Raw genomic sequence first — 13,477 nt, forward strand, 5'->3', positions numbered from 1 at the left:
ACAAAATAAAAGCCAGAATGTTTGTATTTCATTATTATTCTATTAAAATTTGCTGACATTTATCCTCTTCTATTACAAAACACAAAAAACACATTTTTTTCAACAATTTTCTCTCTTTCATTAGCACACTTTATAAGTACCATGTGGTCTATTCTACAGCTTTTTAAAGGGGTTTTAATGACCCTCTATTGACTGTGCCATAGAAATCAAGCTGAATCAATTGTAATACTTTGTGAAAAGGAGGATTACGGTACAATGAGCCCCAATGGCCTCCAGAAGCACGCCTTCCCAAAAGCAGACCTTAGAATATACCCAGCTGTTGATCTGCCTAATTCTTTCACGCTCTTCCAGTTTTGGAAGAAACCTTGTTGGCATGAGATTGCCATCAATCTCTGCTTCTTATAAAAAGTCTAATTTGCGGCCCTTTTATTTTCGCACCCTACATGAAATGTTGTGCCCATTCACAAGGTATTATGTAGGCTTCATTAAGTCTGGTCACTAACTCACAGCCCTGTGTCACTCCATGGGATGTGCAGATGTGCTATGAAATGATGGGGTGATACTGTTGTGAAAAATACAAATCCAGGCCTTAACCCTATTATTTTTGCCTGACAGGGTTATATAGGGCCCTATTGTCCTTCCCAATGCCATTGCAATGCACCAGATGGTTTCAATGCAAAAGCTTCTTCCTAGGCCATAACATTTTTGGAGATCTTTTGTCATGTGGAGCATCAGGTGAAGGATCTGCTTCTCATTGGGATTTCATGTGAATGGGATAAGTCCATGAGCAGGTTTGAATGTATTATTCAGCAAGAAGATGGACACCAATGAATGCAAATAAGAGACCACAACCGGCCCCTTTAATTGAGTTTAAAGAAGTCACTTTAGAGATCATTTAGGTTGACATTGTTACCCCTATGGAACTCCCTCAAATTGTTTGAAAATAGTTTTAATCTGACCGGCTGCTGTGCCTTCTGTCAAGGGCTTTTCCAGCTAAGTGAGCAGTTTTTCATTTTATTCATGGAGCTGTCTGCCATAAAAGTAATTGTTTCTGATGAACTACATTGAACCGTTGAGCAGGGACAAAACACAACTAGCTTGTGAATATAAGGCAGGACATTAACTGGAGGCATCAACTCTATCATCTGTTCATTATACCATGGGTGGTCGCTATTCAGATAGGAGGCCATGGCTAGAGGAGTAGAGGGTCAACATGACAGGGTTTTATCAGCCTGGACTATGAGTGTGGCCGCTGGAGGAAAAGTTTCACTAATTGACAATTGACCATGTGCTTATAAATAACTGGTGAGCTGGGTCTTCCCATATGCTATCACTTTATCAAGTCTGATGCTTATATAACATCCAGATGGCAAATGACTCGATTTTCTTGCTCCATTCCCATAAGCTCAAAAAGAGTGAAATTCTCATACTCAAGGTCCAAGTGTTTCAAGAGTTTACGCCAATTAATCCTCAGGATGGTTTCAGACCATAATATGACCCTATTGCAGTGCATTTCGTATGTCTTCAAAACCTATACTGTTTGTAGTTCTATTAAATCAGATCACTGTAGATTGACGAAGATATAAGATCTGGGTTGAGTCAGTGATATGGAGAACAAGATTCAGTCAGTGATATGAACATCTAGGTACAGTCAGTGATATGGAGCTCTAGGTTCAGTCAGTGATATGGAGCTCTAGGTTCAGTCAGTGATATGGAGCTCTAGGTTCAGTTAGTGATATGGAGCTCTAGGTTCGGTCAGTGATATGGAGCTCTAGGTTCAGTCAGTAATATAGAGCTCTAGGTTCAGTCAGTGATATGGAGATATAGGCTCAGTCAGTGATATGAGATCTGGGTTGAGTCAGTAATATGGAGAACAAGGTTCAGTCAGGGATATGAACATCTATGTTCAGTCAGTGATATGGAGATTCAGGTTCAGTCAGTGATATGGAGCTCTAGGTTCAGTAAGTGATATGTAGATGTAGGTTCAGTAAGTGATATGGAGATGTAGGTTCAGTCAGTGATATAAAGATGTAGGTTCAGTCAATGATATGGAGATGTAGGTTCAGTCAGTGATATGAGGATCTAGGCTCAGTCAGTCATATGAGGATCTAGATTGAGTCAGTGATATGGAGATCTAGGTTCAGTCAGTGATATAGAAATCTAGGATGAGTCAGTGATATGGAGATCTAGGATGAGTCAATGATATGGAAATCTAAGTTCAGTCACTGATATGGAGATCTAGGTTGAGTCAGTGATATGGAGATCTAGGTTAAGTCAGTGATATGGGGAACTAGGCTCAGTCAGTGACATTGGGATATAGGTTGAGTCAGTGCTATGGAGAACTAGGTTCAGTCAGTGATATGTAAATCTAGGTTCAACAGTGATATGGAGATCTAGGTTCAGTTAGCAATATAGACATCTAAGTTCAGACAGTGCTATGGAGATCTAGGTTTAGTCAGTGATATGTAAATCTGAGATCACTCAGTGATATATAGATCTAGGTTCAGTCAGTGATATGGAGATGTAGGTTCAGTCAGTGAAATGGAGATGTAGGTTTAGTCAGTGATATGAGGATCTAGGCTAAGTCTGTGATATGGGGATCAAGTTTGAGTCAGTAATATGGAGATCTAGGATCAATCAGTGATATGAAGATCTAGTATGAGTCAGTGATATGGTAATCTAAGTTCAGTCACTGATATGGAGATCTAGGTTCAGTCAGTGATATGGAGATCTAGGTTCAGTCAGTGATATGGAGATCTAGGCTCAATCATTGATATGGAGATCGATGTTCAGTCAGTGATATAAAGATCTAGGTTCAGTCAGTGATATGAAGATCTAAGTTGAATCAGTGATATGGGGAACGAGGTCCAGTCAGTGATATGGAGATCTAGGTTTTGTCAATGATATGGAGATCTAGGTTCAGTCAGTGATCTAGACATCTAGGTTGAGTCAGTGATATGGACATTTAGGTTCAGTCAGTGCTATGAAGATGTAGGTTCAGTCAGTGATATGTAAATCTAAGTTCAGTCAGTGATATGGAGATCTAGGTTCAGTCAGTGATATGGGGAACTAGGCTCAGTCAGTGACATGGGGATATAGGTTGAGTCAGTGCTATGGAGATCTAGGTTCAGTTAGCAATATAGACATCTAAGTTCAGACAGTGCTATGGAGATCTAGGTTCAGTCAGTGATATGAAGATCTAAGTTGAGTCAGTGATATGGGGATCTAGGTTCAGTCAATGATATGGAGATCTAGGTTCAGTCAGTGATATGGAGATCTAGGTTCAGTCAGTGATATGGAGATCTAGGTTCAGTCAGTGATATGGGGATCTAGATTCAGTTAATGATATGGAGATGTAGGTTCAGTCAGTCATATGGAGCTCTATGTTCAGTCAGTGATATGGGGATCTAGGTTCAGTCAGTGATATGGGGATCTAGGTTGAATAAGTGATATGTAAGTCTAGATTAGGTCAGTGATATGGAGAACTAGGTTCAGTCAGTGATATGAAGATCTAAGTTTAGTCAGTGATATGGAGCTCTATGTTCAGTCAGTGATATGGAAATCTAGGTTCAGTTAGTGATATGAAGATCTAGGTTCAGTCAGTGATATGGAGCTCTAGGTTCAGTCAGTGATATGGAGCTCTAGGTTCAGTCAGTGATATGGAGCTCTAGGTTCAGTCAGTGATATGGAGCTCTAGGTTCAGTCAGTGATATGGAGCTCTAGGTTCAGTCAGTGATATGGAACTCTAGGTTCAGTCAGTGATATGGAGCTCTAGGTTCAGTCAGTGATATGGAGCTCTAGGTTCAGTCAGTGATATGAAGATCTAAGTTGAGCCAGTGATATGGAGATCTAGTGTCACGGTCCCTCCGTGAGAAGATTGGATAGACTTGCTGCACGTGAGGCTATCTGGCAGGTCTCTGTTTTCCTCTATGTATATTGTTGTTTTGCAGGATCTCACCTCTCCTCAGGTTCCCTCTTCCTTAGCTTTTGAAGCCTAGATTGTTGTCTATTCATTGTGTATTGGTGTTTTCCCTTCCCCTTCCCCTTAACCTGTGACATCTAAGTTAGTCAGTGATATGGGGATCTAGGTTCAGTCAGTCATATGGAGATCTAGGTTCAGTCAGTGAAGCTTGATATATCCGTAAGTCTGGAGTCACACCTGCCGCTTATGATGTCATATTTGTGCCCAAACCAGAAATGGATCCAGGAAGAAGAAGTATTAGTCCTTTATTTTTCTCATAAATTTGGAGTCTTCTAGCTTTGGCTCAAAAAATTGCAACAAAAACTGCCACAAAAAATCCATGTGCGAATCTGGCCCAATATAAACACTAAAATGTAACTCTGTTGCGGTCATCTGAAACTAGCTTTATTATTATTGATAAAGTATACTATTTTCCCATACTATTATGACACATACCTAGGATATGCAATAACCAGAGTGCAAAGGGAACAAGGTTATAGTTGCACAAATGTGTGAAAGCTGGGATCAGGCTGATGTACAGATGTAAGCAATCTTTTAATGTGCTAAATACACAATTGATTTTAACTTAGCTTTTCAATTACTTTTGTTGTGTTAAGGGGAATGTTTTATCCGAAAATGACCTATTGTTTAAATCATACTTTTATGTTAAACATATTTTTAAAGAAATTTGGATGATGTTATTTTTTATTTTCCATATTACTATGTTAAAAAAAAGTCCTGCAGTTTTTTCGCACTGATCATTAAGCCAAATAATAGCTGCCAATTCTTGGTCTGTACAGATCACTTTACTGCAGTTATTAGCTTATCATTACAGACAGGGTTACAATGACACATATCACCCATATATAGATTATACAGGATGCACCATTCACATTAGGTTTTCAATGCTTATCTGCTCCATCCTGACCTCTGCAAAGCGTGCCTAGAAAACTCTCACATAGAATGCAATGAGGTCCCCTCACTTAGGCCTCTTACACACAAACGTTGTGCATCCGTTCCGTGCATTGGGGACCACAATTTGTGGTCCCCAATTCACGGGCAACGTCAGTGCGGCGGCCGGGACGGATCGAGACCCATTCAACTTGAATGGGTCTGTGATCCATCAACACCGGAGGCACGGACAGAACCATGGAAGTACTCTGTAGTGCTACTGTGGGGTTGCAATCCGTGCTTCCATTCCGCATCTCTGTGATTGCGGACCCATTCAAGTGAATGGATCAGTATCCGTGATGCGGAGTGCACACGGGCCGGTGCCCGTGTATGGCGGACCCGTCATATGCAGGCCAAAATACGGCCACGGTCACACAACGTTCACGTGCAGGAGGCCTTAGTCCGAGACAGTAAACTGTCCATATAATGGTGCATTTACACAACCATATAAATGGATCAGCATCCGTTCCGCAATTTTGCAGAACGAGTGCAGAGCCATTCATTTCAATGAGGCCGCAAAAGATGCGGACAGCACACTATGTGCCGTCGACATCTGTAGTTCCATTCCACGGCCCCGCAAAAAAGAAAGAGGAAGTCCTATTCTTCTCTGCAATCACTGAGATGAATAGTCATTTCTATCATAGGGCCGATATCCGTGTTTTGTGGATCCGCAATTTGAGGACCGCAAAACACATACGGTTGTCTGAATGTAGCCTAAACTGTAGAACTGCTTCTCCTCGCCTTTTATACTTAGTGTGAATGGTGAGCACTGACTTCTCTGCTATAAATCCCCGGCGGCTCGTTAGCTAGTGAGCGTGGAATACGGAGCGCACACACACTGTTAGCACTGACCATAGACAGTATAGCGATGTCAGGGAGACAGGGAAGAAGTATTTCTATAGTGTATAATAATGTATAGGAGGGAAGCAGTGAGGGCAGCAAGTAAGAGTGATCCATCTTCAGTGACCAGTACTGCACTGAGCGCTTTTTTTTTGTAAAATAGTTCAAGATTACTTAATAAAGTCTATTGCAAAAGTAATAGCAATCACTTCCCCTACACTTAAAAAAGTCACTCTTTAAACCTAGCTCAGCTCAGTAATGATACATTTCACTTAGCGATTATTCTAGAGAAAGGGTACTTTTAATCAATATGCAAATGAGCAGTTAGGATACAAGCCACCCGTGCTCCTCATGCTTCTTCTGCCAATCCATTCCTCTCCTTCTTGATTGGCAGGGTCAGGTTCTCATCTTGCCTTGCCCTGCCAACAATAAGGAGTGGGGGAGGGGGTTAAGAGTGGCTCAGGACCACTATCGGTGCACTTAACTGCTCATTTGCATATGGATTAAAGGGGTTTTCCGAGGAGCACCTATGCCTTCTCAAACAGCTGATCGGCAGAAGTCCCGGGTGTCAAACTCTTAACGATCAGATACTAATGACCTATCTTGAGGATAGGTCATCAGTATCAAAATCTGGGAAAATCCCCTTAAAAGTATTTTTCTCCATAATGAAGCAACTGATCACTGAGTGAAAAGTATCATTACATTCAGCTGAGCTAGCCCTACAAGGCAGCGTGCCTGGTGACAGATTCCCTTCAATGGAGAGAACCTTGAACATGCCACGCCACCTCACCATTCCATCTGTGGCTTGATATGGACGTCTCACCTGGTGGAAAATAAGCCAGGGGACCTTTATTCTTAAGACCTTTAGGGCTCATGCACACAAACTTTTTTTTTTTTCCGTTCCGATTTTTTACAGGTCTGTATGCAGAACCATTCATTTTAATGGGGCTTGGAAAAAAAACTGAAATGACTCCGTGTGCTCCGTATGTCCACATGTCCATTCTGCAAAAAAGATAGAACGTCCTATTCTTGTCCATTTTCCAGACAAAAAAATAAATAAAATGTATGCAACACTGAGGTCACACGGGTGTCATCCATTTTTTTGTTTTTGCGGTTTCTTGTTTTGCGGACCACAAAATATATACGGTCGTGTGCATGAGCTCTTAGGATGTGAATAGGACGTGAATACCTGAATTGAGAAATTAGAAATTTTCTTCTTACACCAGTGCTCTGCCTTTTGCATTTTGCAAATGATCAGAGCAGGTTGAATGCTTCTAGATGTAAACCAGAATTGTGCACCTCTAGTCACCGACATCAAGCAGTGATCTTAGTTAGGATTTGTAATGCATTTAAGAAAGTTACATAACTGTTTATTTCCATATCAGCAGAAAACCCCTTGAATAAAAGAAGGTACCTTCAGGGTGCAGTAGTCATATATTCCTGTTGCCATGGTCACACATGTTTATATAACAGAAGATGGTACTGAGAGTGATGTATTTCCTGTAGAAGACAAAACATAGTGCTGGGGGTGTCTGCCTGAAATCAGATCTTGTGGCTTTGGAGGTTGGCAGCCACATCCTACTTTGGGGTTAGCCAAATAAAACTATATTTTGGTTTAGAGCTGCTAGCTTTGAGGAAATGACTGTAACTTTTGGGACAAAGTTTATGCTTACTTAACTCTAACAACTTGGGGATGATCTGTTTTATGGGTGGATGCACAGGAAATAAATAGCCCATGTTCATTCAAAGCTTTAGGATTTATCCAGCATTCACAGGGGCTAAAGACATAGCCATGTTTCACATAACTCAATTTACTTGTTGAACATTAATGCTGAATCCCTGATAAATCTCTTCCATGGAATGAGAGAAATGGATGAATCATAAATAAAAATGGATTTCTACACAGAACCGCACCTTCAGCTATCCTTAAAAGGGGTTATCCCACGATTAATGTAAGAAATGAAATTCAGACCTCATATAGTACATGATAATCTCTTTCTTTCAAAGCTAGAACCAGCCCTGCACCTCACATGGATCCAGAGATCTCCCCATTCATTGCTCCAATTGTTCTCCTGAGAGCTCAGGGGGCTTGCCCTTTTCCCAGGAGTGTGCTATCTCTCGGGGGGGGGGGGGGCAGTGGCGTATCTATCACGAGGCAAACAAGGCATTTGCCAAGGGCAGCACTTGCCAATTGTTTGCCCCTTGTCCCATCAGTCTTATATGCCGCCGGTATACTCAGAAGATCCGATGGTATATTCTAACCCCCAGGCGTTCCCATGGTGACGGGGACGCTTGCCTGGGGGTTAGAATTTACCATCGGATCTGAGTTTTCACGCTCTCAGTGAGAGCGAAAACTCAAATCCGATGGTATATTCTAACCCCCAGGCGTTCCCATGGTGACAGGGACGCTTGCCTGGAGGTTAGAATATACAGGGAGAACATTTAAAAGCGTAACTTTAACTTTATTCATTGGTGATCTCTTGACTGGATACCTTCCTCTGTCTTTCAGCTCCGGTAACATCAGGCAGTGCGGGCGGCGCTCACTCACTGATGTCACACGCCTGCGCCGCCTAGTGGGAGGAGTAGGCGTGTGATGTCAGTGAGTGAGCGCTGCCCGCCCGCACTGCCTGCTGTCACCGGAGCTAAGACAGAGTAAGGTATCCAGTTAAGAGATCACCAATGAATAAAGTTAAAGTTACTGATTCGTTTATAAATCTGTTAATAGCACTATTTAGGGGAGGGGGATCTGTTGATGGCACTATTTAGGGGAGCGGGATCTGTGGATGGCACTGTTTAGGGGAGCGGGATCTGTGGATGGCACTGTTTAGGGGAGCGGGAGATCTGTGAATGGCACTATTTAGGGGAAGGGGGATCTGTGAATGGCACTATTTAGGGGAAGGGGGATCTGTGAATGGCACTATTTAGGGGAAGGGGGATCTGTGAATGGCACTATTTAGGGGAAGGGGGATCAGTGGATGGCACTGTTTAGGGGAGGGTGATCAGTGGATGGCACTGTTTAGGGGAGGGTGATCATTGGATGGCACTGTTTAGGGGAGGGTGATCATTGAATGGCACTGTTTAGGGGAGGGTGATCAGTGGATGGCACTGTTTAGGGGAGGGTGATCAGTGGATGGCACTGTTTAGGGGAGGGGGATCTGTGGATGGCACATAGGAAGGGGTGGGGTTTAGAGAGAAAGGGGTTTGGCCTTGACAGGAAGGGGTGGGTCAAATTTATATTAGGGGGGTGCCCGAGTTTAGTCTCGCCTAGGGCAGCACAAAACCAAGATACACCACTGGGGGGGGGTTCTGCAGCTCTTGCCCTGTAATTATCACATCCTCTAGCAGAAGATATAGCTGGTGGCAGTTGAAGGTTGGAACTGGGCATGAAAAATTAGACAGAATTAATTAGACAGAAAAATTAGGAAAGAATTAAACAGCAGGTACAGCTATACAGATAGATTTTATTGACTAACTGAGCAACCATACAAAATTTTTAATTACATGCAGTTAAAAAAGTATTAATTAGGTAAAGGTTTCTCTTAGGTTTAAAAGATATGAAAAGTGTATTATGGCAAACTATATCCATTACAACTTTATTAAAATTGTGTAATAGTTGAACGTTTTCCATTGTCGATTAAGGTGTTGCTCTGTAATGTTTACAATGTGAGCAGCTCAGTGTGGGCGTGGCTGCAGCATGATTGACATCACTGCATTGAGATCTTTTTATGAATATGGATTTGTACCTAGTGGTGTATAGAGGTATAGCATTAGGAATATTATTATAAAATTACTAGATTCAAACCATTTTATATATTTTTGGATTCCAGCTGATTGTAAAAGGGCCCGACACTCAACTAATCTCAAGCACCTACTGAAATTATAGCTATCAGTTGTTTTCTAGGGCTGTCCAGCAGAAGGGTATTTAACTTAGAATATGCGAACATCAAAAACTAAAATGAATTTTGGATGTGTACAAGGGGTCTCATGGAACTTGAAAATTTTTACAGACTCATAGTCTATAATGGACGTAATTGGAAAACTGATTCGCTACCACAAAGAGCAAAGAAATTCGCTTAGCGGCAAATCAAAATTTCCCTGAAATTCAAATCAAAGTCAATTCATTTGACTTCAATTGTCACGGATGATGTTGCAGAAAGCTGGAACTTATAAACAAACATCCGGCTTGATCCCAAACTAAGGAGCATATGGGTGAGACCTATAATACCCTTAGAGCTCTCCCTGACTGCTATGCCCATGCAAGGGTCTCTATGATAGACAATTGCATGCCCACGTACCTAATACTGTGTGACACCTAAAAAAACCTATAATAGTAAGGGGACACGACCACCGGCTCCCTGCACTTAATACAAACGGAGTCAGGGTCACCTAGAATCAAGCCAGCAAGGAAACACAAATAAAGGAAAAATACTTATCTGAGGAAACAGCAGCAGCAGCCTCCAGCAGTGAACACCTCATCTAGGAAGTAGTATAAACCGCAAAGTGAGGCAGTATGGGAGGGAATATAAAGGGAGACAATTAGTCTAAATAGGTGACACCTGGGAGCAGGAAAGGAGATGACAGAGTGAAACCAAAACATTAGGGGGGGGGTCTAAGCCCCGAAACGCGTTTGGTGTAAGACCCCCCTAATGGACTCTGCTAATACCTGCTGAAAGACCTCAAGTGCCGAACAACCCCTGACAAATAAAGACCCAACACGCTGTTAAACAGAATCACTGCACGATTGCCCAAGAGTACAACTGTAACAACTGTACCGGAATACCAGCAGAAGAAATCGCTTATGGAAAGAATTCAGCAGGACGCCGTTGAAACAAACAATGCAACTCACTATAAGTCTTTTATATTTATCCAATTGGAGGAGACGCGAACTTTGGGTTCCATATACCCAAATTGGGTCATTAGCAGTCACCTAATTTATAGATCTTAAACTGGTTTATTATTCAGTACGGAGGCTCTAACCCAAACCATCTGGAGTGTATATATTTTAGCGATAAGTTGTAGTATATTTTTAGTATTGTAGCATATTCGCCAATTGATTTTATATTATAATTCACTATATCTATTGTTTGTACCTACTGTTTTTACTTTGCTAATAAACTATAAGGTTCTATATAAAGTGAGAGTTCCCAGTATTTTTGTATACCATATTCTATTTTAAAAAAAAACTTTTTTTTTTTTACCTTAAAACATATGTTACATTTAACCAAAAGGGAGGAGAGGTGCAGGGTCAACAGGAAGAAGAAGACAAAAACTGCTGCGTCAATCTGAATGGGCTCAGCCAGGCATAATCCAATTGTGAAAGGAGGGTAGGGGAGTGTATGTGAATGGGGCTTTGCTACAATAACAGACACAACTCACGGAAGAAAAGCAAAAAGGGAACATGTTGAAATTATCACATTATTTTACCCACACAGTGAACAGCATAAAAAAAATGAATGCCAGAATTGTTGTCTTTTTCAACTTGCCTTAAAAAAATAAATAAAAAAAAAACAGAATAAAAGGGCAAATCAAAAAGTTGTTTACTTTCCAAAAATTGGTAACAATAAAAATGTCAACTCATACCACACAAAAAACAAGCCCATCAATGGCAAAATGTTATGACTCTCAGGCTATGGTGGCACAAAAACAAGCTATTTTTCATAAAAATAGGCATTTTGGTTGTGCAAAACATAAAAACCTGTCAATTTGTTATTGCCGTAATCATTCTGACCTGCATAATTAACTTAACATTATGATGAACACCGTAAAAATGCCACACAAAAAATCCAAACCCCCCGAAATTGCATACTTTTTGTTTTTCTCCATTCACTTCCCCCAAAAAATTTATACATTCTTTTCAATACATTATATGTACCCTAAAAATGTTATATTGATGGGAAAAAAAGTTATGGGTCTCAGAAGGCAGCAATGAAAAAAAACAAAAAAAAGATTGCCATGTCCTCAGGGGCGGATTATAATTAATGATAAGCAGCATAGGCAATATTCGTTTTCGCAATATTTCAAATTTTTTGGCCTAATATTTGCCATAATTTAGCAAATTCTAGAATTCACGATCTCCAGTCATTTTCTTGATTGCGAAAATCGGCAATGTAATATGCGCGTATTGCGCGTGCAATACAGGCGTGGCTCACTTTTGCTACATTTTTTAAGCTGCTAGAAGTTTCCTGAGACTGGAGAAAATGCTCAGTACAGTAATTCCTAACACCCTGCACTGGAAGATATCAGCTACACTATATCTCCCACTAACTATCTGTATTATACACTCACCTAAAGAATTATTAGGAACACCATACTAATACAGTGTTGGACCCCCTTTTGCCTTCAGAACTGCCTTAATTCTATGTGGCATTGATTCAACAAGGTGCTGGTAGCATTCTTTAGAAATGTTGGCCCATATTGATAGGATAGCATCTTGCAGTTGATGGAGATTTGAGGGATGCACATCCAGGGCACGAAGCTCCCATTCCACCACATCCCAAAGATGCTCTATTGGGTTCAGATCTGGTGACTGTGGGGGCCATTTTAGTACAGTGAACTCATTGTCATGTTCAAGAAACCAATTTGAAATGATTCGAGCTTTGTGACATGGTGCATTAGCCTGCTGGAAGTAGCCATCAGAGGATGGGTGCATGGTGGGCATGAAGGGATGGACATGGTCAGAAACAATGCTCAGGTAGCCCATGGCATTTAAACGATGGGCAATTGGCACTAAGGGGCCTAAAGTGTGCCCAGAAAACATCCTTCACACCATTACACCACCACCACCAGCCTGCACAGTGGTAACAAGGCATGATGGATACATGTTCTCATTCTGTTTACGCCAAATTCGGACTCTACCATTTGAATGTCTCAACAGAAATCGAGACTCATCAGACCAGGCAACATTTTTACAGTCTTCAACAGTCCAATTTTGGTGAGTTTGTGCAAATTGTAGCCTCTTTTTCCTATTTGTAGCGGAGATGAGTGGTACCCGGTGGGGTCTTCTGCTGTTGTAGCCCATCCGCCTCAAGGTTGTGCGTGTTGTGGCTTCACAAATGCTTTGCTGCATACCTCGGTTGTAACGAGTGGTTATTTCAGTCAACGTTGCTCTTCTATCAGCTTGAATCAGTCGGCCCATTCTCCTCTGACCTCTAGTATCAACAAGGCATTTTCGCCCACAGGACTGCCGCATACTAGAGGTTTTTCCCTTTTCACACCATTCTTTGTAAACCCTAGAAATGGTTGTGCGTGAAAATCCCAGTAATTGAGCAGATTGTGAAATACTCAGACCGGCCCATTTCACTAATTTGTCTGTTGCATTGTCAGGTATAATTCACCAATTTTTGGCTATGATATACCCCTGCTCTACCTTGTAAACAGGGAAATACATTTCACTATTTTGTGTGTTACATTGTCGGGTGAAATTCCCAAATATTTGGCTGTGGTATGCCCCTGCTCTACCTAGTGGACAGAGAAATACATTTCACTAATTTGCGTGTTACATTGTCGGGTGAAATTCCAAAATGATTTTTGGCTGTGATACACCCCTGCTCTACATTGTGGAAAGGGAAATACATTTCACAAATTTGTCTGTTACATTGTTGGGTGACATTCCCAATTTTTTGGCTGTGATATACCCCTGCTCTACCTAGTGGACAAGGAAATACATTTAACTAATTTGTCTGCCATATTGTTGGGTGACAAATGCTCATGTTTTGCGCTAGAAAG

The sequence above is a fragment of the Bufo gargarizans genome, chromosome 5 (genome assembly GCF_014858855.1).
Source record: "Bufo gargarizans isolate SCDJY-AF-19 chromosome 5, ASM1485885v1, whole genome shotgun sequence".
In the NCBI taxonomy this organism is placed as follows: domain Eukaryota; kingdom Metazoa; phylum Chordata; class Amphibia; order Anura; family Bufonidae; genus Bufo; species Bufo gargarizans.